This window comes from Cygnus olor, chromosome 6 (genome assembly GCF_009769625.2).
Source record: "Cygnus olor isolate bCygOlo1 chromosome 6, bCygOlo1.pri.v2, whole genome shotgun sequence".
Classification (NCBI taxonomy): domain Eukaryota; kingdom Metazoa; phylum Chordata; class Aves; order Anseriformes; family Anatidae; genus Cygnus; species Cygnus olor.
This window is the reverse complement of record NC_049174.1, coordinates 10,353,094-10,376,159: the sequence shown is the minus strand read 5'-3', so window position 1 is coordinate 10,376,159 and position 23,066 is coordinate 10,353,094. Positions and strand designations below refer to the sequence as shown.

Sequence of the window (23,066 nt, the reverse complement as noted above, 5' to 3'; positions counted from 1 at the left end):
GGAGAGATTTGCTGTGGGATTAGCAATGCACTAGAGGGCCCCAGGAAGGCAGACCGAGTCAGCTCCTGAGTCCTGAGCGGGACAAACAATTCTTATTTGGACGCTGCTCTTTAATACAGTTTTCTCCTGCTTTTGAGAAGTCTGTTTTAAAACAAAATGAAAGCTCTGAAGCAGTACTGAGTCCTAACAGGCCTTGAATCGCAGACACTGTCCTCCCAGCACTGCAGCTTTGGAGATGCCTCCCTCTTCTCCCTAGCAGTCGTTACACCACTGTGCTGTCCTCACAGCATTATTACAGTCCGGGTTTGGACTGTTTTGGGCAGCCTGATTTATGTTTTCAAACCTGCAGGAGCATCCCCTGCAGCCAGTTGAGCTTACCTGAAGGGGGCTCAGCTAAGGGTGGATCCTGCAGCGTGGTAAGCGTCATGATAAGATAATACTGCCACACTCCGTCCATCTGAAGGGACTGTCCACATCTAGTCACAGGATGGCCTGTCTTCCTTTATCACAAGTGTGACTGCACAAAGCAAGCAGAGCAGGCACCAACTTTGAGACTGATGCAACCTGAACGTACCTGGAGAATACCACGGAGCCAGTGTTGATGCCAGTGCACTCATCTCATTCGTGAAAACCTCAGAACAGTCTCTATGATTCCCTGAAAAACAAGCCAGAAGCTCCCCTTGGCCAAATGTGGCCATTACCTTGGCCATTACCAACCCCTGAGATCCATCGTGCCATGCAAGTCCACAAAGACTCCAGAAACCTTGACCTCCACCTCCCACACAGAAGAAACCATTCCCCAGCAGCTACGTGGATCTGACTCCACCTGAAACAAAAAACATTCTGTTGCCACTAGCGGTGATCTCAACAGTCACAATGCCAATCCATAGGCATGCCAAGCTTTCCAAGCAAACACAGAAGTTGTTTAAAGGAAGACCTAGGGCAGATTTTCTCCCCAGGAGCTCAGACACCACCATAATTTTAGAATCGATGTGCATGTGGTGTCTGTTTTTTGTGAACTGTTTGCAAACTAACACACTTAGGGTCCTCACACAAGTACATATGATACACACTGACCAACTCTTTTTCACTGATATAATATTAATTGAAAAAGTGTAGGGCGCATCTTGGAAGATAAAGAAAAAAATAAAGAAAAAAGCCACCTAATTAGCTAGAGGTGATCCATCCATGATTAGATTGCGTGATCCAAGAAATCGTAAGTGTTCAGCTCTGTGCTGAACACAAGTGTGAAAGGTTTGAGAAGCAAGCGGCAGATCAAGTTCAAAGCCCCCTGGAAGTCATTTGCAATAAGTTTAAATTATACAAAGCTTTATTTCTGAGCTGAGTCCCGGAGCAAGTACTGATGACGTTCAACTGAACCCTAGAGTAAAAATGTCTAATATCATACTTAAAAAAAAAGAGATGACTGAATATTTTCTAATACTTGTACACAATAAAATTTATGAAACAGATAACAAAAGCCATCCATCTTCATTTAGAAGTCACGGCTTTTGCCTTTTGTTAAATTTAATTGCTTCCCCCATGGCTTTAAATCAAGGACAGATTCTAATAAAAGTAATTATTTTGCCGTGCAGCTAGCATGGCAAAGCTGCATGATAAAGGTTAATCTACTAAGTGATGGCAGCTACTAAGTGAGTGTGATAATTCCCATTAATAACTCCATGGCAAAGATGGGGCTTGAATTTATATATTCATTGACATGACAGCCACAGAGCCAGCACCTGGTGACTTGTTGGCTCTAGTGTCCGGGTGTCATTGTCCCAGCTAACCATGATGCCAGGACACACAAGACAATTTCCACGGGGTCTCGCTGCATACCAGCCAGATGCCAAGCTACCTGCTGATGACAGCCACGAACAAAATGCTGGAAGCCTGCTCATTGTCCACATTGCTCACTCTCAGACCCAAAAACATGCAGACTAGTCTGTGGTCTGCCAAAGCTAAGGGACAGCACCTTGCTGCTGCTCCAGTATGGAAGCAGCATCCCTGACATGATCAGCTCGTTCTTTTTTTTTTTTTTTTTTCCCCCATGGGAAAGACAAGCAGGGGTAGGAGGCTCCTAAAAACCATGAGATGAAGGGGGACAAGGTGCAGGAGGAAGGGGGGAGTTATACTGCTTCAAAAAGCTCATTTTTCTTTCTGTTCTTTCTCCCATTTCATCTCTTCTCCACGCAGACCAGCAGGCCTGATGTGCAGGACTTTCTGGGCAGAAGGCTGCTGGTGTCACTCAAAATAATGGGAGAAAAAAACAGAAGATTTAAAAATGAACATTTTTTTTTCTAATGCCTACTTTCAGCAGTTTGACAGTCTACTGGTGGATTTTGCCACTTCTACCACTTACAACTTGTGTGTTCAGTTATACAGTAACAGCATTGCCATTCATTACACACTAGCTGTGATTTTAGGTACCAACATTCAGCCCAGGACATAGGTGTCCAGTGTCTGCACCAATTTTCTACAATAAAATTTTCAATTTTTTACAATATTGTAGAATAAGTCAAGTCTCTTCGTGGTTTTAGTTATCAACTAGAAACACAGAATCTGATTTGAGAAGAACATGGTAGACATTTCACAGAAAGCTAGACTAGCTGTCTCAAATACAGTTGAGTTGTAAAACACAAATGACTCTGAAATCAGGCAAGCAAAAAGGTGAGAATTAAAACCCTAACACTGCAGCTATTTTTAATACAATACTCAGAGTAACGCCCTCCAAATGACAATACATATGTTCTATGAATAAACTAAAATACAGCCTTTTGCACGTGCCTGCCCCTCTCCCAAGGAAGCTGCCATCTGCATGTTGGAAGGATTATTTTCCATGTGGGAGGCCAACGAGGGATGAGAAAGAAAAATCCCAGAAATCTACTAGCAAATGCAGTCAAAATGGCAGGTTGTCTCCTGTTCCAGTCCACACTGAACAGCTCTGGCAGAGGAAAGCAATGGCTTTCTAGCTTTATAACATTAATCCTACCTAAACCCTTCTTGCAGTACACTCTGTGGGGACAAAGGGGAGTATGGTTTTCCTGCTCTCCAACCCAGGCAGCCACAGTCAGCAAGATCCATGTTTTTTAAGACATTTTAAGCAGTGGGAGGTGGACACGAGGAGTTCAAGCACAGCTTGCTTTACACCTCCTATGCGCAGTGAAAACAAGCGCATCAAAACCAGCAGGCTTTCATCTGTTCTGTTCCTGAAACTCATGTTTCAAGATTGGGAACCTTCAGGCCAAGGGTCAGGGCTGCACTGTGCCTTGAGATCTGTCAGGAGGTGGTGGCAGGAGTCCCATAGGTCCTGGGAGGCTTCAGTGCCTTCAATGTTTGGAGGCAGCCAGCGGCTGTCCCCCCTTCTCTCTGCAGATCTGGGGAGGGTAAAGCCAGAATACAAAGCAGCAGTAGTTTAACTTTGACATGGCTCTGTTGTTTGCTGGTGGAGCAGGTCACAGGCGGAGCTGCAGCAGGGGAGCATGGAGTGGAGGGGGCAGCTGCTCCTAATGGAAGAAACCTGAATTAAATACTCTGCCACCACGGCACACACACCTGCCTGCCTCTGTTTGAGAGGCACCCAAAGGTCATAGCTCCACCAGGAGAACATCAGCAGCAGAACACACCTGGAAATTTCCATGCCAGCCCCTGGGGAGGTGGAGATTAAAACCACCTGCAGCCTCTTTGTTCCACACAAAGGGATGACTGCTATGTTCCCCAACTGCTTCAATATTTGCCTTTAACTCAAACCTATCTTCCTGCTAGCAGGTAACCCCTTTACATTGTTCCTTCAACCCAAACTGCACCTTTTTCACCCCACTAACTATTGTTATGTCCAAACCTGCTAAAAATTTCAGCCACCACAGCCTGGCCAAACTAAGTCCCTGTTTTGGGTAGTTCCCAGACTGGATGTCCTAACACCACTTTTTTTTTTTTTCTTTTTTTTTTTTTTCTGTTAATGCACAGCCACAACCAGCACCACCACTACCAGCTCCCCATTACTGCCCCGGGTCTGAGTGCTGAAGGCCAGCCAGAGCAGCAGCAGCAGCGGACACTGCTGCTCCTTCCTCACCTCGTTGCAAATTGTACTGAAAAGTCACACAAAGCTCAAATATTCCTGGTACTAGAAAGAAAAAGCAGCTAGTTATCTCTGCAGTTCTAGCAAGTGAGAGCCTAAAAGACGTAACGCTGCTGCCAGCTTAGCTACACATCCAAAAATAAATGTGCTTTCCTGGTCGTGGTGAGTGAATGCATGTCACCGAGGAAAGCGAAATCAAAATGGAAAGCTGGCGAGGAAGAGAGATTTATTCAGACTACGCTTGTCATTAGGGTCTGTTCCTATTTAGGGCTGTGCTATTGTCCATGGGCCACTTGAGAAACATGAGTAGCCGCATCTGCAACTAGCAGGGCACTTGGAAAAGCACAGGTGCTGTTTGTAGCCTTTGTAGCTGAAGTAGCCAGGCAAAGACAACTCGAATTTAGCTCAAAGAGGACACCCAGACCCAAAACTCCACTGCTGTTCATGTGTTTGAGCATCACAGCACTTGCCAGCATCCTCAGCAAAGGGCAAGGGCTGTGCCTGGGTTCCCAGTGAGCAGGGTCAGAACAAGCGGCAATTTTGCTGGAGCCCTCTTGAGTTTAATCAAGGCTTCATGAGATAAATGAAATGGCATCAACTGTGATGCCACATTGCCACCGCTCCCTCATTGCTGCTCCAGGGGACAGGTTACAGAGGAGGTGACTAATAACTCAGGGACACAAGAGGATGATGTTTTGAGAGGGAAAGGATCCGGCCTTAATGCACTGGACAGCAACTGCAGCAGTCCCTGGTGCAAAAAGATCAAGTTTAAGACAAGGCAGAGCAGTTAGATAAATTTATAGGCTGACTCAAATTGCAATCTCTGGTAGCAGTAAAAATAAAGAGGCATTTTAACCAGTGTTTTAGTGTGACCAGTTATATGGATAAGTCATATGGTTAGAATCAGGACACAAGTACATCCCATTTCCCTGTCCAGGTCTTTCGTGTGTGTGCATGTTTGTTGTTTTCTGTTGACTAATTTGCTAAGAAAATTAGTCTGGAATTATCAAAATGGAGAGAAAACAGAGCCCCATGCACCATAGTGGGGGTGCAGCTCCGCTACTTTCAGTCTGCTCATGCCACACAAACGTGTTTCATACTCTTCCTCTAGCTGTGCATCGCAGCTAAGTCTGATCTCCATGGATGGTTTGTGTGGGAAAATCGGCACCATCAGAGGACATATGAGCTGTCTAGATGAGTGGCACCATCAGTATCCTCCAGTGGTCTCTCCGATCAGTGTGCGGGCTGTCTGGGCTCACAGCATCATTAACACCCACACAGCCCCTGAGGCAGGGTGGGATGGAAGCTGGGAATCTTCTCATCCAACTCGCTTCAGCTGTATTCAGCATCAAGCAGTCTTTGCCCTGTGAGCTAATCTGACCATCCACGCAGTTACAACCTAGTGCTCTTCAAAGCACTAACCTCATTTTCAAGAATTTACACTAGACGGGATGTGCTCTTTACGCAAAGATGAATGAAATGACCAAAGCAGTTGCAAGACCATGTCTCTAGGCAGAGACTTGTGTGATGAGAAAATAATATATATGGAATGTACATGGCAATATATGAAGACCCTTCAAAGGCAGAAGGACACCTGTAGCATTGATGAAAGCTTTCCAGAGGATGGCAGATTCTTTCAAACTCCTCCTTCTGCCCAACTATCTCCTGTTCATTTACCTTTTAAGTGCACAGTTATTTGCGCTTAATCAGTCTACAGGATTGCTAAAGGTTGACCCACAAGATGGTTGAAGTGACCCCTGCAGTAGGCATCAGACAACAGTCACCTCCCTGCATTCACACTGGTGCGGTGCTGCCAAAACTGGGACAGCCAGGTTCTCTTCAGGCAGTAAGGAATATACCGAAGGATGGCTCCAGGAGTTCATCCCTCTTGGCACATCCCAGGCATCGTTTGCTGAGAGAATGTCTTAAAATATTCTGGACACACTCTCAAACTCCAGTTTTCTGTACACGTCCTCTAAAGGTGAAAGATTTATAGGAAACTATTCTTGATGCCTCTTACCTGAAGAGATGTTAACATCAGATCCCTTTAGAAATTTAAGAGCTTTCTTCTGCATTAAAGAGAAAAAATGGAGCTAAAACAATGTTTCATTTCTTATTTTTATGGCCACTTTAAGGATCTTTGAAGAAAGATTAATGAAAAGCAATCACTAGCATATGAGTGGAGCATGTCTTCTTTGTACCATTCACCATGTCCCACATAGCTCATCACTCTGTTCCCTAGCTCAGACAAGCTTGGTGAATTTCTGTGCCTGCACTGCAGCTGGGGAAAGTAAAGCAAAGGTTTCTTTTCTCTTTTCTAGCCACTAGGAACTTCACCAGACCACCAGGACTTCTCAGATATGATGGATAATGGCTTAGCAACTTCACATGCCACTTCTCTCAGGACCCTTGGATGCATCTCATCAGGTCCCACAGACTTGTGCACCCCAAGGTTTCTTAGATGGTCTCAGACCTGATCTTCTCCAACGGTGGCCGGCTCATCATTCTCCCAGTCCCTGCTTCTGGATTCTGTGAATTAGGCTGTGTGGTAGAGCACTGAGGCAAAAAAGTTGAGGACCTCTGCCTTTTCCATGTCAGCTGTAGCCTGCTCTCCTGTTTTGCTCATTGGGGTGTACAGTTTCTTTCATCTTCCTTTGCTGTCTTCTGTACCTGAAGAAACCCTTCTTATTATTTTTTACATCTCCAGCCAAGCTCCGTTTGTGTCTTGGTTTTCCTGATCCCCTCTCTGCACTCCCGGGCCATATTCCTATAATATTCCCAGGATATCTGCCTCCACTGCCTATGCACTTTGTTTCTGTGTTTTAATTTGGCTAAGAGGTCTTGACTTAGCCAAGTCGGTCTCATGCCTACCCTACCCAATCTCTTGAATCTCAGAACTGCGAGCTCTTGTGCCCTACACACACACACACACACACAGAAAAAACCCAAACACAAATACTTGCATTTTTTTGACATAGGAATCAAGCTTAATATCTCACTGGGGAAAATGTAAGACTAATTGCAGCCCAGTGCTTCAGTCTCTAGAACAGAGCCCTGAGGCTGAGCCTCACCAGGGAGGCATCAGCAAAAGATGACACATTAGCAGTGTCTACCACAGAGAAAAAATACCTTTGGATTTTCAGCTAGAAACAGAGTATTTGGTAACAAGAAAGCTCACTCTGCCTCATTTATATCAGAGAGTGAGAAAGAGTACATCCAAGCTGACTGTGTTCTGTAAAGTGGCATACTAATGAATACAAGGCCAAACTTTAGTGCTAACCAAAAAGCGCAGCTTCTGATTCTTCACAATTTTAATTGGTTTCATTCCCAAAAAAAAGATTTCTGTAAACCCGAAGCTCTGAGTTCCTGGCAGTTGCAGAGGGATAGAAAGAAAAAAAAACAGACAGCAATTCTAGAGAGAGATCTTTAAATGACAAAACTAAACCTTGGACACTTCAGTTGTTTTTTGTGTGGAAAAACAGTAATGAAATTTCATGGTTCCTTCACAGCCACAATAGGACTGGTTGAATTTGAGCAACCTTCAGTGAAAAACACAAAAAAAACCAATATTTTGTTCTTTTCAAAGAAAAAAGCTTTCTACTTCAAAAAGAAAGAGAGAGAGGGAGAGGGAGGAGAAGTTAAAAAGAAACTAAAAAAAATGCCTTTTTTTTTTTCTTAAATCAAAGAATTTTTCCTCTCCTGAGGCAACAGAAGTAAAGATAATCCTGAAAAAGCTGAATGAAGATAAAATTTTTTAGAGGTTCACATGTGGACTTGACCTAGATACAGTTACATTTCTTGTGATTAATTCATGGGTTGTAGTTTTATACGTGACTGCTCAAACTCCAGCTCTAAAACAAATTAGACAAAGCGTCATATTACTCTCTCTTACCTCTTGATAGATCACTAAGTATCTAAATATTTTAATTATTTGAAATAGCCCATGATTTATTCTTTGACCCTTGAATCCTGCTTTGAATCTGTTTTTTTCCTTTGTGCTTTGCAAACTGCATTGGGATACTAAAGAGATATTAAACCCTTTGCCAACCTGTGGAAATCTGGGGGAGGCAGCCAGGTGCTCATACCCACACTGCATACTCAACTCCACCTGAAAGATTATTTAAAGCTCTTAAAGCTAAGAAAGCAGATGAATAAGGATTAAAAATAATAATAATAGTAAATAAATAAATGTAGGTGAACAGAGATACTGCTTCTTGAGAGCTCCAGATACATGTGTTTTGCTCATCCCCAAGCAGGCTGCCAGATTCTTAAAAAACTCCAAAAGCTCCCCGAGTCCTGAATCAGAGTTACTTTTCCACTTCTGCTGTTATCTAGAGTGGGGTTTCTTGTTTCTACAAACAGCTTCTAGTCTGTCGCCCCTTTCCTGTGCCACCTAAGATGCCCCCAGCCATTTGAAGACAGCTCCTGTGGGACTCTGTCCCACTCGAAAGTGGCAGGGACAGCATTTACGTGGCTGTGTCTTCATGAGACTGGCAGCACATGCACATACACAGGCCATGACCCAACCTGAGTTCATCTGGCTCCTAACGCAGCTACGCAATGCTGCATAGCCATCGTCTTTCAACACAGCTGGCTGCAAGCCAAAGATAGACATTTATGGCAGATACAGTAGGGAAGAAGTGAAGTAATTTTTATTAGAAAAACTGAGCCTCCTTAGACAGATTACTTTCCTTTGAGACACAGCCTCCAAGATCTGAAAGCAAGGAAAATGCTCTGATCTCCCTGATGGGTCCCTGGGTGATATACACTTGCCAAACTTTAGACAACCATTTCACTCAATTAGATGAAAAATAATAAATTATAATATCCCTGCCAAGGCATAGCTAATCTGAAGGCTGTCTTGAAAATTAAAAACCCTGCTCTGACTTGACAGATGTGAGCATCTAATCGCATTGTGATTCTTAACCCTACTTGAGCTGGCTTCTGAAATTTCTTCCATTTTTACCAATTAAACTTTCCCAGCTCACCTTTTCTCAGCTTTGATTGTTTCATTAACATTCTCCTAGGTACCTGAGCAGCCAGAGCAAATTTATAGCATTCTGTGATTTCTGGCAAGCACTGAATCCATTAATACTAGCCTGAGCAATCAAGGGTGGCAAAAACTGGACAGCACTGTATTATGCCAAGTGACTGCTCAGCCAGGTAGAAGTCCCCAGAACAGCAAATTACTGGCTCCACTGCTTACCCTCCAAACACACTTACTTAGGTCACTGAACCTGGCAGCAAGAAAACAAGCCTATACCAAAATGCTGTCTGTAAGGGTGGCTCTCTTGACATATCTGTTCTTCTGGAAGCCATAAATTTGATAAAGTTCAGGATTTTCCTTGTTAGCCGAGGCATTTCAGTGAGCTGGGCCAACTGTACTTTTTGCTTGCACTAGTACTAGCAGAAGCACCGAAAAACAAAACAAAACCAAAAAAACCTAACCCTGGATTCACAAGAGCCTCTTTTTCTTCTTCTGCCAATACCCCAACACATGAATGCAGCCTCCCTATCCCCCACTGGCCAGAAAAACGCTGCTTTTATACAGCGAGAAATAGGGCAGATGGCTTCACCTTGCAGATGCCTCTTGTCTGGTAGGCAGCTGTCGACAGGGCTTGTCTCTAATCTATGAGTGGAGGACAAGAGGTAAAAAGTCTTGCAGAAATTAACTTTATGTTGATTGACTTAATGAATCTGATTCAGTTACGAGTCTCCTTCTGCAATCATGTACATAATGTGTCCGATCTCAGTGCAATCTCACATGGTCCTATCTCTGCTGCCAACACATGGCCTGAGACTTCATTGTTGTCATTTCAAAGCCCATACAATATTTTATTTCCTCTATGAAGTGTGAGCCAAACAAGGGAAGCCCAAACTTTTGCATTGTGAAGCAGTAAGTTCTCTGCAGACATGTGAGCTTTGCACCAGTGTTTGAGTTCACCTTTTGTAGGATGAGGCTGCACGAGGCTTTCCTCAGAAAACACAGTGCAAGGAGTTTAACCAAGTTTCTGACAAGCGTATGCTAGATTAGGGATTGTTGTTCTGGCATTGCAAGCTCCCAAGGAAGACAAACACCAGGGCATTGACAGGTTCCTTTTCAAATTCCCTTTATCCCAGCTCAAGAGTTTTCTCATGGCCATTTGTGGGGACAAAATATAAGGTTGCTTTGAGGAAATGAAATTAATCATCTATGTCCACTAAGTATCAGTGTGACAGCACTTTGAAGTGCACAGGCTGGAGAAGGGACCGCAAGCTTTTGGACACTCTTGCTTTCACCAGTCTCATACATTTGATGAGTGTCTTAGATGTTTCCAGGCACAGGCAGACCACACTCTCCACCCTCCACTTACATCCATCAGCCTTGTGCTGATACCACAAAGAAAGGGGCCCTGGTGGAACCAGGTCGTGGGCTTGTCCTCTGTGCTCAGTGCAAGGGCTTTGGGCAGAAGGCAGCTCTGCTGGAGAGCAGCTGGAGGAAGGAAAGCAAAAGTGATGCCTACTGACACAGGATCCAGACACACAAAATCGTTCCTCTTTCTGCTGCCTCTTTCCATTTCTGCATAGATGCAAACAGCATGCTTGGAATTGCCATCTTGGCACAGGTGAACTTGATAGTTACCCAACTTGGAATATTTTATAAAACACTTCAGAACAGGGAAGTTTTTTTGACTAAAACTTGAAAAAAACCAACACATCTCAATGCTGTTTAAGCTGCAGTTTCTAAGGAAAGAAGTTTCAGTTTTACAAAGCTTCCAAGCAGCTCTGCCGGCGGGTTTTACCTGGCCACCTGTCTGTCTTCTCATTGTCTCCTCTGAGCAGGCAACACAGCATCATAGCAACAGGCAAGGTACATGAACTCTTATTCAAATACCTACGATATCTCCCAAGTGCTTTGCAGAATCAGCTATTACTGCTTAAGACCAACACAACGTCTTCAGCTATTTGACTGTTGTCACCGACAGTTTTCACTAACAAAGCAAGACAACCTGAGGTGGGGAGGGCCTCTCAGCCTGGCGCTGGGCACCGCTGGATGGAGCCCGGCTCTGTGCTCTGTGCCCTCCTCTCAGGTGTCTGTGGACGTGGACGTGCTGGGGCCCAGCCCTGGGCCCATGGCTCCAGGTGCCTTACAGCAGCGCTGAGCAGAGGGGAAGGATCACCGCCCTCGGCCTGCTGGCCGCACTGTGCCTAACGCAGCCCCGGTGCCGCCAGCCCTCTTGGTGACCAGGGCACGCTGCTGGCCCGTGCTCGGCACGGTGCCCACCAGGACCCCAGGCCCCTTCCTGCAGAGCTGCTTCCCAGCTGGGTGCCCCAGCGTGTCCCGGGGCCTGGGGCTGCTCCTCCCCGGGGGCAGGACTCTGCACCTCTCCTGGCTGGGCTCCCCCAGGCTCCTGCCAGCCCATCTCTGCGGCCTGTCCCTGTCCCTCTGGGTGGCCGCACGGCCCTCTGCTCGCTCCTCCCGGCTGGGGGCCCTCTGCCACATCAACCACATCAGCAATGAAGATGCTAAACAGCTAATTTCAGTGCTCCATACTGATGTTTCACAAAATCATGACCTTCAGGACTTTTTGTTGCAATGATTACTCCACTAAGACGCTCAAAAATACCTTATGGATTCACACAGCATTGTAATTGTTCTGGAACAGATACAAGATAACTGTTGGAAAAGGAACGATGTAGGTTATTTTGTAGAATGCTTTTTCTTCATGCAAAAGCATCACTTTTGCAGATAATTACACTCTGCTGGCAGAACAAATTTCAGTGAACAGTTGATAAAATTCATTATTAATGAGCTTTGGCTACCACAATGCTGATTCTGTTCAAAATAAGCTTGCATTCCACTCTTGCTTTTCTAAATACTAACGAGTCTGCCACTAATAGAATCAAATGCCATTTAGACATATATAGCCTTAGGGGGAAGCACGTTCTTCAGCTGTTTAGTCTCTATCCCAGTCTGTTTTCAGGGCTGTGTAGAATTTGGCCTTCTGGGCACAAAATAGGAAGAAGAACTTTCTCTTCTATTCTAGCTTATCTAAAATGCCATCTGGAGAGCAAGACAAATTTATGACAGGTGATACCCAAAGCATAAAATGGATGGCAGTCCCTATGTGAACTGTCTGTCTTCTCTGACATCAGTAGTTTGTCTCCCTCCCATGACTTGCCCCTCCTGGAGGAAATACCTATAGACCTTTGCCGTGGCTTGTCTGGAGACAAGCCCTGTCCCAGCCATGTAGCAGTGTAAGCTAAGAGAATTAGAAAGGCTTTGAGTTCTTCAAAGCTTGGGGGAGAGTAATTTTGAAGAACCTTCACCATAAAACCTTCACCATATAAGCCTTAACCATAAACCTTCACCATAAAAGCCTTAATGAATGCCCACAGAAATACCAAGCTAATGACCTAAGGAAGGGAAGCTCAGCAGTGTAGAAAACAGTGTAGGAAAGAAATGGCACCTTCTGTGCCATCTTCACTGTCAGCAGCAGGGAAGGACCATCATCTCTCCTCTTTCTACTGTGGGGAGGAGGGGAGAGCATTGGATAACGTCTACCTGGACTTCTGTAAGATCGTTGACTCCATCTCCCGTAAGATCCTCATAAACCAGCTCAGGAGGTAGACAGTTTCATGGGCTGAAAACTGGCTGGAGAGCCAAGCCCAGAAGGTGGTGATCAGCAGCACAAAACACTAGTTGAGAGCAAGTTACTAGCAGTCCTGTTTAACATCTTCATTAACAATATGGTTGAAATTATTTGGGAGAACATCACAAGAATGAAAGGTAACTTCAGGAGTAGACTGTCGTGATTCATTAAAAGACAGATAGGTGAAAAGAATAATCACACCAGTAACACCTGATTTAAAAAAAAAAGGGGGGGATTCAAAGTGGAGGAAAGGTGTGATCAAAATTGTCTGTGAGATTGTCTTAGATAGAAAAGCATGAAAAAGAATTATGCATTGTCCAAGGCTGTTAAATGACCACAAAGCCATGACTTGAGAGAAGTTGCCTATAACAAAATGGGAAGTGGATATCAACATCAGTGATAAAAATTAGTTTGAAACATGGACAAAAGGGGTTTCACAGCTTCTATTTACATCACTCGAGAGAAGACGAGGGAAAAAAAAAAAAAAAAGGATCTATGCACAGAAAGACTAATAAGAAAAATAACTTCCCCCATATATCAAATACAGAAAACTCCAACAATATTTCATACCACCCACCATCCAGTGTGCTGGGAATACCAGCAATGTGTTACATCTTGGATTGTACTGGGTTAGACAAGTAAGATTGTGTGGTGTGCTGACACCAACAGATGCCAAGAGGCTCTCACTGCCACTCTTCAACAGGACGGAGGGGGAGAAAAGAAGATGAAAAAGTTCATGGGCCAAGACAAACACAAGGAGACCTCTCACCAGGTACTGTTACAGGCAAAACAGACTCGACTTGGGGAAAATTAACTTAATTTCAAATTAAAATAGATTTGGATAGTGAGAAACAAAGACAAAAAAATAAAACACCACCTTCTCCCAACTCCCATTGCCCAAGCCCAACTTCACCCCTTCATTCCCAACTCCTCAACCTCTTCCCCATCCACAAATGCAGCCCCCCATCACCAACACCTTGGCACCTACACCCAGTACAAATTGCTTTTCACAAACTGATCAGTAGGTGAGTTGTCTGTATTCAAAGAGAAGCTGTTGGGCTAAAAAAACCTACCTTCTCAGAAGTAATAAAGGATATTAAGTGTTATTCCAGCAGTTAAAACTAGTTAGAACTGGATAACTGTGTTTTGGGAGTCCTAGAAATACTGGTTGAGAAGGTCTTTGTTTTCTACTGAGGGTTTTAACACTGAAAACATCAAGGGCCTGGCTGATGTTACAGAACCATTCAGATTAGGCAACTGAGATGACCTTCAGTTACATTTCTGTTAGACAGATACACTGAAAAATGAGCTGTAAGATTTGTCTTCCCTCCGTTGTACCCTAATAAGAGCATAAACAAAATTGATTATTACAGAGTCCCTAGTTAGCTAGGTTAATGACTACTGATAAAAACAACAAAAGGAACAACGGTATTTCTAGGATCCTTTCCAGCTGCAAAGATGTTAAAGAATGTTTTCAGTAACGATGAACATTTCTTCCTAATCAAGTTCCCTGTGATATTTTGATTGAATGATATTGCAAGGAGATAAAGAAGTATTACTCAAGCTGAAAGACAGCTATTTCTCCTGTTAAGTGGAGCTCCTTCAAATAAAATACATTTTAAAGACATGAGATGCTGGTCAAAAGGACTCGTATCATACCCCAACATGGGGGAGAAGCACAGTGGAGAATCAAATCTGAGCTGCCTGTCACAGTAGAGAACTATGGGCATCCTTGCCTGGTAAGAGCATAAAACATAAACATAAAAACAACAGCAAGAGAAGCGACCTCCAATTCTTAAACCCACTAAGTGGGATCTTTACCTGTTCCCAGAGGGACTGGCCTTCTGAACCTGCTAAAATGGCACTGATTCACCAAACACACTACAAGTTTGCACTTGAAGGGAGGGCTGCAGAACGGGCAGCAACCATCTGTGGTTGGCTTCAACCACGCAGCCTGCCAAGGGCTGTGATTAACGCTGTCCAGACAGAGCTTCTCCTGCCTGCTGTCAGCAGCACTGCATGTTGCACAGCCTGCCCAGGGCACTAACAACAGATGTCTCTAGCAGTTCAAAAGCTTGCACGAAGCTCTGAGTTTACATTTCAACTTCTGTGGCGTAAGCAGTACCGCAGGAAGAGACTGCTAAAAATATTTCATAAGTCCTTTTCCCTGTGTTCTAACAAGTAACGTAACAACGTCCGCTTGGCAGCTTCTTGACACTGGAAGGAACCTCAGCAGACTTACGACCAGACAGGACACTGAGGAAAACACACAGAAAAGCAGAGACATGGCTAGAGCTGAAGTGCCAACTTGAAGCAAGGGTCTGACACGAGCTGGATCCTCCCTCACAGACAGCTCACAGCAGTGCCCCATACTATTTTGGTAAGATTACAAAGCTTTTGCCTGTAATTTTCAATCTACAGTTTGGGGTTTCTTGCAGTTATTCCTATAAGTTACCATAGATCCCATTGGCATTCTCCTCCCTGTTGCTTAAATATAGGCAGCATACTGAGAATCTCTCATGAGACAGTTTTTTAATTATAATGGGAAGCGCTGTATTTGTTGGCACAGTTTGAAGTCCAGCCAGGGTCAATGATGTGTTCAAGCCGATATCAAGCCAGTGATGGTCAGAACTGAGATTTGTCTGTGCTCTCCACTTGTACTTTTCTGGTGAGAATCTCACAACCCAAATGAAGAAATTAAAATGAAAACAAAGGAAAACCCGACCACAGAATAGGAAGTAAATAGCCCATGAGTACAGCAATGGCTCATGCATATTTGAAATACCAGCTGGCTCCAGGATCTGAGCTGTGCGAACAGGTCTCAGCAAAACCTTCAGGGAACATGCTCGGTTGTACTATTTCAGAGCAATCATCACTCCTCACAAACAAACATTCCTATGACAAAGCTTCTGTGAAAACACCAATAACTGTCAAGTTTGAAAGAAAGCAGCATGAAAGCCATGGGCAAGCTGGAGCTGATGTAAAAGTTGAGAGTTCCTGGAATGCACTTTGCTCCTCTGCAATATAATTATCACAGAATCACAGAATCGTCTAGGTTGGAAGAGACCTCCAAGGTCACCTAGTCCAACCTCTGTCCTAACACTAACAAGACCTCCACTAAACCATATCACTAAGGACTACATCTAAACACCTTTTAAAGACCTCCAGGGATGGTGACTCAACCACTTCCCTGGGCAGCCCATTCCAATGCCCAACAACCCTTTCAGTAAAGAAGTTCTTCCTAATATCCAACCTAAACCTCCCCTGGCGCAACTTGAGCCCATTCCCCCTCGTCCTGCCACCAGGCACGTGGGAGAATAGACCAACCCCCACCTCTCTACAGCCTCCTTTAAGGTACCTATAGAGAGCGATGAGGTCTCCCCCGAGCCTCCTCTTCTCCAGGCTAAACAACCCCAGTTCCCTCAGCCGCTCCTCGTAAGACTTGTTCTCCAGACCCCTCACCAGCTTCGTTGCCCTTCTCTGGACTCGCTCGAGCACCTCCATGTCCTTCTTGTAGCGAGGGGCCCAAAACTGAACACAGTACTCGAGGTGCGGCCTCACCAGAGCCGAGTACAGGGGGACAATGACCTCCCTAGACCTGCTGGCCACGCTGCTTCTTATACAAGCCAGGATGCTGTTGGCCTTCTTGGCCACCTGAGCACACTGCTGGCTCATATTCAGCTGCCTATCAACCAGTATTCCCAGGTCCTTCTCGGCCAGGCAGCTTTCCAACCACTCATCTCCCAGCCTGTAGCGCTGCTTGGGGTTGTTGCGCCCCAGGTGCAGGACCCGGCACTTGGCCTTGTTGAACTTCATACAGTTGACCTCAGCCCATCGGTCCAGCCTATCTTATGGTGCAATTGGTTATTGCTGTTAGCTAATACTAAATAAGTAGGGTATTTAACATAGTATAAAGCTCTAATTTGAGAAGCAAAATCAGAGCTTTAAACAATCATTGGACGAGTGCAAAAAAATCTCTAGCTACATGTGTTACAGAAGGTCATTCTTCAGGTACACAGGTAGACAAGTTAATCTCGTCCCACCTAGGTCCCCAGCCAACAATACAATTTTGATGCTATTTTGAAAGGACACACAGCATGCCACGTATGCTGGCTAGCTGAAAGGAAGTTTTGCTTCTGCCGCAGCGACGTCGCTCAGAAACTGGGTGCAAACCACACCAAAATCCTGGTTGCTGTCTGCCTAAACACCCACAAATCACACAAAACACCTTCCCACCCTTTGCAAGATACCACACTAGAAGACAGCTGTAGGAGGCAAAGGTCTCAATACTGAATGACATGAAGGAAAATCAAACATCTTCAAAAATCTGGGGGAAAAATACAGTTGTACATGGACAGGAGTTAGGCACGTTGTTCAGATGGTTTTACTCTGAGAGTGCTTTTCCTAGTTAGCAAAGAAGGATTGTGGACCCTGAGTTGATTGTGTTCAACGCTCTTTGGGGATCCATACCTTAAGCATGCAGCTCCCACTGGCATTTATTACAGCCTACACAAAGTGTCAAGAGTATAAAGCCTCTGTCTTGCTTGCCAAGTTCCTCTTGGAAAAACTGCAGTGCAAGTGCAGCCTTAAAGACAGGCACTGCAGCTTTACAAAGCAAGGTTTTTTTTTTAAGCAATCAAAAAAAAAAAAAGTGGGAAAAAGGCTGATCTCTCAGGCAGATTTTACAACCTCTTCATTCATGTGGAAGGAGACCCAGCAAATTGTAGATGATTTCAAGATTCCTTGTAGGCTGTTCTGCATTCAAGTCCTGCAGAATACAAGATCCCATAATTATTGCTTCAAAGAGAGCTTTCAAAATTCTGTCCAAGTGGATTTTATCACCTTGGCTGAAAAGTGACAGGCAGCAAGCTGACTCTGATTTTAGAACTACCAGTCGAGTTTGAACTGTAGAACGTTGTTTTGTTTGTTTGTTTTTTAATTGTCACTTACTGGAAAATCAGCATTCAGTCACATAACTCAAAATAGGGAGTTTAAGTATGATACAAAGTGGTTTGCTTTAAGAAAGCTGATGTGGAACTGGGACTGTGAGTGCAACAGGATATTTGACAGTCACTCCTCAACACCATTTCCAGATAACAGTAATGATGGGTATTACTGCTTGTTAGAGCTTGGCCTGACTCGTCCTTCAGAGTCAGATAGGAGCCAGCAATGTCAGCATAGGATGATACTAGTTTTGTCCATAGGAATCAGCATTGCTACCACCATTACAGCATTATTGGCTTGCATACAGAAGTCCTAACAATTCTTATTTTATGTAGAGGGAAACAAGTTTGGCTTTGGTAAATTGTAACTGGTACATACCTGGGTGGTGAAACAGTGTTTTTGTCACATAACAGTTTTAATTCTTCTAGTGCTCAGGCCAGTGTGTACAGCTCTCAGCAGAGACAAAGGCAGTGGTTCCTAACTTCTAGAAGAGCTAGCTCTTTCCTTGCACAGCAGGTGAGAGATCAGGCAGACCCTTTCCTCACATATATTGGCCTTATAAGCAGATGACTGAAAAGAAAGAGCAATGACTCAGATTTTGTGGGTTTGCTTACTTATTTAAGGATGCAACTGATCCATGCTACATGATAATAATTTATCTTGGGGCAGAAAAAATCTGAAGGTTGTTGAAGACAACCTGTATACTTCATAGTTGTAGTGATAATTTTGCGCTGAATCCATGTCCCAGCTATTCACTGAAGTCACACCATTTACAGCAGCCATTGTCTCTAACTTTTGGGGTTGAATGATAAACACTATATAAATGGATGGTTAATGCTATGAAGAATTTGGAGAACATTACTGAGGGAAACATCCGGGGGCTCCTTATGCCATGTTTTGGGGAAAGAAGGGAAGTCTGAAAGACCTGGTTCAGGTGGAAGGATCTGCTCCCACTGGAAGAAAATGCTTGGATGCAGCTTCTGATTCTAAAAATGCCTGAGTGTTTTACTCTGAGCCTATTCTTTTTTTTTTTTTTTCTGGCCTACCTGATAAAACAGCCAGGTGGGCTGTCAGAATGGGATTTTCTTGCCAGAGCTATTGACAGCTGGGGTACAGGTCTCATACAGAACCAATGCTGGGCATCCCCATGCTATCGTCCTGCTTACTTGGCCACAGTACTTCTAGTAGTACATAGCATGTTCAGTGCTTTGTGTTTTCCTTCCCCCAACAGCAACAGAGCATTGCACATGTGGTGAATAAGTTCTAGGAAAATAGCATGAAAAATAAATGACAGCAATGCTGCAGATGACTTTCCAGGGCCTGAACTGGACCATGAAGCTTTAGTCTTGGCAGACATAGGAACCAAAGATGCTTCCCCAGAGAGGTGGTAGCAGTTGGAAGTGGCCTGTTTGAGGCATTTCCTCTCCAGAATTAGGCTATCGCTATTGATATGCCAAGCAGGTTTGTATTTGTGGCTTCTGCAGACTCTTCAGGCTTTACCTAAAAACTTTTCTATGATATCCAAAGCCAATTCTCACACCCACACATGGCTAAGGTCAGCCACTCCTGCTGGAGGGTACAGATACCTTTCGCACAGCCCAGCTGCTCCTGTGTACACAGCAAACTCTTTTTCAGGTCACAGCCTGATGAGGAGTAAATATTGGAGGAAGTGATTCCAGAGAGCAGTCGTGGTTGGCAAGGCAGTAGTAAATGCCACCATTCACACTGTTACAGCAAAAGCCCAATCATTCATGATTAAGGAAGGGTGAGGGGAAGAGAAGTTTTTTCTCCTCTTCTGACTTGAGCAAAGATTTCCACTTTCCTGCAGAGAACATTCAGATTTTAGCTCTGATGAATTTCCATAACAACACTGCTCATCAGGAAAAAAAAAAAAAAAAAGTAAAACCAGAAGGAAGGTAAACAGGCTCTCTGCTCCAGGTACCCAACTGAAACACTTGCACATTGCAGAGACTTGGAGGTTTTGTTCAATGAGCCATCCAGCCCAATTTGGTGTCATGTGGCACGGGGGCATTTAGCAGAGATGATGAACCAGGCCCAGCCTTTTCTTTTCTGGAGCAAGATCCCAGCTGCCTAGACTGAAGAAGCAGCTCTTACAGTGGAGGCCCATAAGCAGCTGTTACTGCTGTAGTATCTGCCAGGAAAGAAGGGAAGTGGGAGGACCACAGAGTCGAGTTTGCTTCAGATTCACTATCCTGGATGAACGAAAAGCAGCCTATTTTTACCACCATGGAGAACATTCCTGCCCACCTCACAGGAAAGTCAACCCTGCTACAAATTTCTCTTGCAGTCTACCCCCATCGTTGCCTTCAGTCACTGGTTGAGGCAAGGAAGTACAACTTCTGCAGTGACTTTGGGTTAAGTGCTAAAATCATGAATGCAGTTATGCAAATGCCGAAGTAACACATATTTGAAGTGACAACCCATTAAGCTGTTTTAATTCTTTTATAGCATCATAAAGGATTTAATAAACATTGCAATGCAAGACCAGAATGAACAGGGAAATACGGATTTTAAATAATTTCCAATATCACTATGCCCTCAACTAGGACAGTTATCAATGGAAACACAAGGGAAGGTCAGCATTGTTTCCTATGTTGGACTTAGAAATTAAAGCCCCAAGAAGAAATTTGTGAGCCCATGGTCCCTTGGCCAGACAAGTTTCTTATGCCTCAGACCATGTTCTCTACCACTATAGCAGCTCTGCTGTCTCTGTCCAGTACCCAGGAGGTACTGGATGCTGGGAGTGAAATTTTATAAGCCCATTGCCTGGATCAGTGAAGCAACAGTATTTTTTCATCCTTCACTTTACTCAGATTTCAAGCACAGTTTGGCACCTGAAATCGAACTCGGCAACAGTCAGCATTTCCCATGGCCTGAGATATGCATCTCTCATCCAGCAGAATTAAAGCAGCATATAAGCAAGGAAAGAGCATGAAGTGCAGCTGCGCTACTGACTCATTCTTAGCATCACAGTGAACTTGCAATGTGTGCTCTTGCAGAAGCTTGGAAATGGTTTCAGATGAGTCTGTGAACAGGAAAGTAGGCTACAACAATTATCAAATTCTTTAAGAATTTTGAGGACATTCTCAAATTTTTCTCTTTTTTCCCGTCACAAGATCTCAGCAGGTGCCATCCATAGTGCACTTGGCTTCTGTACTGCTCTTCTGTCTCTCTGACTCCTGATGATGATACATCCTAGAGATCTTTGCTCTCAAGTGCTTTCCAGCCTATTCATCAGAGCAAGACAACAATCCAACATTACATGGTTGATCTTGATTGCATGGCACTTAGTAGTTTTCCATGTCCAGGAGGTTTCAGTTTAATCCCTAGAGGTGTCCAAGACCAGGCTGGACAAGGCCCCGGACAACCTGATCTAGTGGGTGGCGTCCCTGCTCATGGCAGGGGGGTTGGAAAAAGATGGTCTTTAAGGGCCCTTTCAACCTGAGCCATTCTATGATTCTATGATAATGCTGACACCAGGGGCCTCATTTCTACATTTCATCATTTCTACATTTTCATAATTTCTACAGCACAGCTACTCAGGACTAAACCCAGGACTGCTTAAAAATCCACCTCCTAGTCCTTTGACAATGCATTCCATACAAGTTTATTGTCCACGGAGAAATAACCCTGGGAATGACCTTCCTCTGGGAACACAGAGTTGATTCTCTGTGCAGCTCTTGGAGGCGATATAGGGCTGCAAAGCTAGCTGCCTCTTTCTCTAGCAGCAAAAGCAGGAACAGGACTTAGTCCCATATTTCTCAGAACACTGCCTCGGGTACCAGGCCACAATGAAGCGTCTCATGTCAGAAAGGAAAAAGTGAAGGTATCTGACATTGCTATATTGCGTGGTTTCTAGACAACGGTGTCCTTCTAATCAATGACAGCTGAAGAACTTCAGAGCAAAAGGGGAGAAGAAAATCTTCTGGGTGTTAGAGACATATTTATATCTATATACATATATGCGTATATTAACATACATACTTAGTCTCCAGGTGTCCCTCTCAGCTGCAATTTCTTGGAGACACCATCTTTGTGGTGCAATTCAAGTAGCTTTTGCTATAAGCTTGCACAGTAGGAGGTAACCACTCGTTAGGACACAATGGCTGCAGAAAGCCAATGCATGTGTCTGCAGTTCTGAAAGTAAGTCATTTGATGGGAACAAAGAGACTGGTTCTTTGAACTAACTCCTCGTCAACAAGAGTTTGATTTTTGTACACCTATTTTGTACCGTAAGCATTTGGACTTGATCAACAGTGTTGTATTTGCATACTTAACTAGGGAAAAACAAACAAAAAACAAAAGACCCTCGAGGGCAGAGTTATGTCATTCCAAAGCCTGAATCTATTAATCTAACAACAGATACAATGAGTTCCCACAAACTAGTCTCCAGGCTCTGAAATCTTCCCTCTCCAAGTTGATGGCAGGTGTAAACAGATTGAGCTCTTATTGAGACTGCAACACCACTTGCAGCATTAGCTGTTATTTGAACAACTCACACCAACCTTCTGCTTTACTGAAGTAAGAATCAGCCAGGAAAAAGCAAAACAAGACCCGAACCCCGAGGTTCCAGAAGGCAGTAGGAAGCTCAGGAGACCCAATGTTCCTGATGCACCAAAATTTCTGCTCTGCTCAGGTGTTTGATAGACAGCAGTGAAGGTAAGAGCAAATACCAATGCATAAAATGACATACCTTCTTTGTTTCCTGAGCCTCCTAAACTGAGAAAGGACAGCTTTGCAGATGGTAAATCCCAATACCAGCTGATGAATCAATCCAGTGGTAGTGAAGGGCATATTTTAGACTACATGGTGCAATAAAACAAACATGAGGTTGCCTTAAGGGATCTACTTGCCTTCTGGGAAACTGTTCTTGAGCTTTCTTCTACAGTACATCATTCACACCCACACAGCTCCTCTCAATTTCTGTCTTCGGGATTCAAACAGAATTGCAATCCCATGATAGGCTAATAACATCATTTCATTAATCATTTTGAGCCCTTTCCCTAGGGCAATCCAACCTTGCCTACAGCTGCCAAATATCAGGCTCATTTAATCTCTAACCTAGTTTCAGAACTGCCTCGTCTCCCTGCCTTTCAGCTTGCATTTTACTTGCACACTTGAACTGGCTGTCCCTGATCAGTGAAGACCAGAATGAGGGGAGGGGGAAAAAAAAGGGAGACAGACTTTTATTATTGTTTTTGTTAAACTTAGTGTCTTGGAACCAGATGGTGTCTGACTTGTTTAATTCTACTCTAAAAGCGGGCTCAAAAGAATGAGTAACCACAAACTGGGCAGCTCTCTGTGCTAGCAAGTATATATGGCGCTCTGATAATTGCAAAGCATTTGTTTACTGTATGAAGCAGCATCTTCATGCAACAGCATGTCCTGTA

The 23,066-nt window shown here is 44.2% G+C and overlaps 1 long non-coding RNA gene across 3 annotated transcripts in view; it reads right to left on the bottom strand.

The window, feature by feature from the left end:
* Nucleotides 1–22,846, bottom strand: part of LOC121072205 — a 28,036-nt gene extending 5,190 nt beyond the window's left edge. The window contains exons 1-3 of one of the 3 annotated variants that reach the window (XR_005821059.1): nucleotides 22,370–22,846; nucleotides 575–655; nucleotides 379–466 (exon numbers count right to left, since the gene is read on the bottom strand). This is a non-coding gene — a long non-coding RNA (uncharacterized LOC121072205). Of the gene's footprint in view, nucleotides 1–378; nucleotides 518–574; nucleotides 680–717; nucleotides 932–22,369 lie in introns of those variants that run through there. The other 2 variants (XR_005821057.1, XR_005821058.1) reach the window with 2 other exon arrangements.
* Nucleotides 22,847–23,066: the final 220 nt, after the last annotated feature.